Source organism: Zeus faber (assembly GCF_960531495.2).
Source record: "Zeus faber genome assembly, chromosome: 7".
NCBI classification, from domain to species: Eukaryota; Metazoa; Chordata; class Actinopteri; order Zeiformes; family Zeidae; genus Zeus; species Zeus faber.
The window spans coordinates 32,030,553-32,033,614 of record NC_137203.1 but is presented as its reverse complement, the minus strand read 5'-3'; positions in this window follow the sequence as shown (position 1 = coordinate 32,033,614).

The following is a 3,062-nucleotide window of genomic DNA, read 5'->3' as shown; positions in this document are numbered from 1 at the left end:
CGCTTCGGTGGTACTGCGGATGGCTCTCTGCTGAAGGCTCTGGCCAAAGAACGAGCCGTGAAACCTCTGCATCCCACCTCCAATGGGAGGCACTTCACTCTCCATCTAGTCTGCTGACAGTCACTGACCAGTCCCGCATACTGGGAGAGCTTCCTCTCAAAGTCTTCTTCCAGGAGGTCTTCCCATGGGATTGTCAGCTCCAGCAGCACGGCCTGCTTGGTGGTCTCAGACGCGAGGACGATGTCTGGTGGCAGGGTGGTAACAGCAATGTAGTTGGGGAACTTCAGCTGCCGCTCGAGATCCACCAACAGCTGCAAGTCTCTTGCGGAGGTCAGGATGCCTGCAGGTGTTCTTCCGGCAGAGGTTGCCTGCTCCCCAGCTCTGACAAAGCTGATGGTTTTCTTGGCGGGACGGAACTGCTTTACCCACTCAAATCCTGTGCTGATGGCTTCAGCGATGGTCTTAAGGACTTGGTCATGCCTCCAGCGGTACCGTCCTTCTCCAAGTGCCGTAGTGCAGCAGCTGAGGATGTGCTCTTGGGTTCCTCTCTTGGAACACAATGGGCATGCTGGTGTCTCTGCTATGCCCTATGTGTGCAGGTTAGATGCGCTTGGAAGCACATCATAAACTGCCTGGATGAGGAATTTGATGCGGCTCTCCAGATCTCAGTCCAGGTCACCTTCCTCTCAATCGCATTCTCCCATCTTGTCCATGCTCCCTGTTGTTTCATCCCCACAGCCTTGCAGGATCTTGTCTCCTCCACTGCTGCTCTCACCTCCTCTTGTACAAGGCGCTGCCTCTCCTTCCCTCTGTGGTGAATTGAGGAGTTGGAAAGGATCTTAGCCCTGCCCGGCCTTGTGTGACCACTCCCTCAACACTCCTGTGAAGTAGCCTTGCTTCTGCCTCTTGGACAGCGTCCTCTGCCCTCCACTTCCTGCCAGTCCTCACTTGGATTCTAGCTTTGGCCACCTTCGGATCGCTTGTGTCCCTGCACTGCACCACTTCTCTGGCTCTTGTCACCTTGAATTCCTCCTCCAAGGATTTGAAGGGAAGCTGCAGCTTGTTGTTGCGCCCATAGAGTGCGATGCTGCTCAGGCTCCTTGGTAGTCCAAGCCATATCCGGAGGTGGTTGATGACCTTTCTCTCTAAGGTCTCGACTGTAGAGATTGGGACGGTATATACGAGGTGGGGCCACAGGCCATCCAACTCAGTACAGGTTGATTTGATAGATCTTGTGTCCCTCAGAGAGCTGTTGAAAACCTTGCCCAAGCTCTTGATTGGCTTCTCTGTGATTGTTGGAATGGCTGTGCCTGTGATGTAAAACCGGAACTTGTCCTCCACCTTTCCTTTCCTCAGCACCATAGATCTTGATTTGGCAGGTTTGAAATGCATACGGGCCCACTCCACCAGCTTTTCGAGTCCCCTCAGAATCCACTAGCAACCTGGGACTGATTCTGTCGTGACTGTAAGGTCATCCATAAATGCCCTGATGGGTGGCTGTCGCTGTTCCCGGAATTCGTCCGGGGCACTCTGCACTCTGGCTCAGTTGACTTGGTGAGCATATTAATGGCTAAGGAGAACAGTGTCACAGAGATCGCGTGCCTTGTGATGATGCCACTCTCCACCTTGTGCCAACTAGATGTAGTTGCTCCGGAAGAGACCCTCATCCTGAAGTTGTTGTAGTAATCAGCGATGAGGTCTCTACACCTGCAGGGGACATGATGTTTCAACAGAGTGAGCTGGACTACCTTATGTGGAATGGAGCCAAATGCGTTTACCAGGTCAAGCCATAACACTGACAGGTTGCCTTTGTTCTCTCTGGCCTCCCAAATTTGCTGTGTCACCACATCTGTATGTTCCACACAGCCTGGCATTCCTGAAATGCCGCTCTTCTGGAGTGATGTGTCGATGTAGATGTTCTTAGTCAGGTAGGTGCTCAGCCACTTGGAAATCGCACTGAAGAAGATCTTCGCCTCAACACACAGCAGGGAGATGATGCGGAACTGGTCTATCTGGGTGGATTTTTCCTCCTTCGGGATCCACACCCCTTCAGCCACCTGCCATTGATCCTGGATCTTCCCTTTTCTCCAGAAGACTCACAGGATTTTCCACAGGCGCAGTAGGAGTTTGGGACAGTTCCTGTACACTTTGTACGAAGTGCCACTTGGTCCTGGAGCAGAGCTAGCGCTTGCTTTGTGGACGACCTCTCTGACTTCCTTCAGCTGCAGCTCTGACATGTCAAACGGGGGGGGGGGGGTTCAGGGGGATGTATGTTGGATGTTGCACCCTCCCAGCTCCTGCTCTCTTTCTGGGTTGCTGTACATCTGTGTAAGATGTTGGTCTATGTCCTCTTGCGAGAAGGCAAGTTTCCCACTGCACTTCTGCCCCAGCAGGTCTTTAGTGAACTTGAAGGGGTTGGTGATAAAGGCAGCTTGTTTACATGCCCTCTCGCGTCGCCGCCTCCGATACCACTCTGCCTGGCAGAGAACTCTGATCTTCTTCCATAGGATGCACATCAACTGGGCCAGGCCAATGCGTTCCTCTTCTCCTGCCACCTTGTGCAGGGACTTCAGGGCTTTCATTTCCTTCCTGATGTTGTGGATCTTCACAACTCTCTGGTTGTTTGAGTAAGATGTTCCAGCGCCTTTCCTCTCCTCCTCGCCGAACCTTTCAGCTGCAATAGTGACAATGATCGTTGTCATGGCTTGAAGTTTCTGGCCGGCCCTTCCCTTTGCCGTTGCCTCCAGGATTTGGTAGACATCGTCATCAAACTGCTTCCACAGTGACGTCATGGTAGCTGCAGGCCATTTAATCCACCTACGGTCCGACTTTATACTCGGGGGATTAGTCGACAACACATGAAGGTTCCGGGCACTGTGGAGTGACTCCGGGCCTGGCCCCTACTGCATCTCATCAGGTTGAACGCCTGTGCGCTGTGTTGCTTCTGCTCCCACTGAACACTTCATCTTCGCTCGGTGGATCTTCAAGCCGCGGGTGTTCTTGCAGACTTTACCACATGCAAACCAAGTATTAAACTAATTTACTGTTGGTTGGACTGGGGC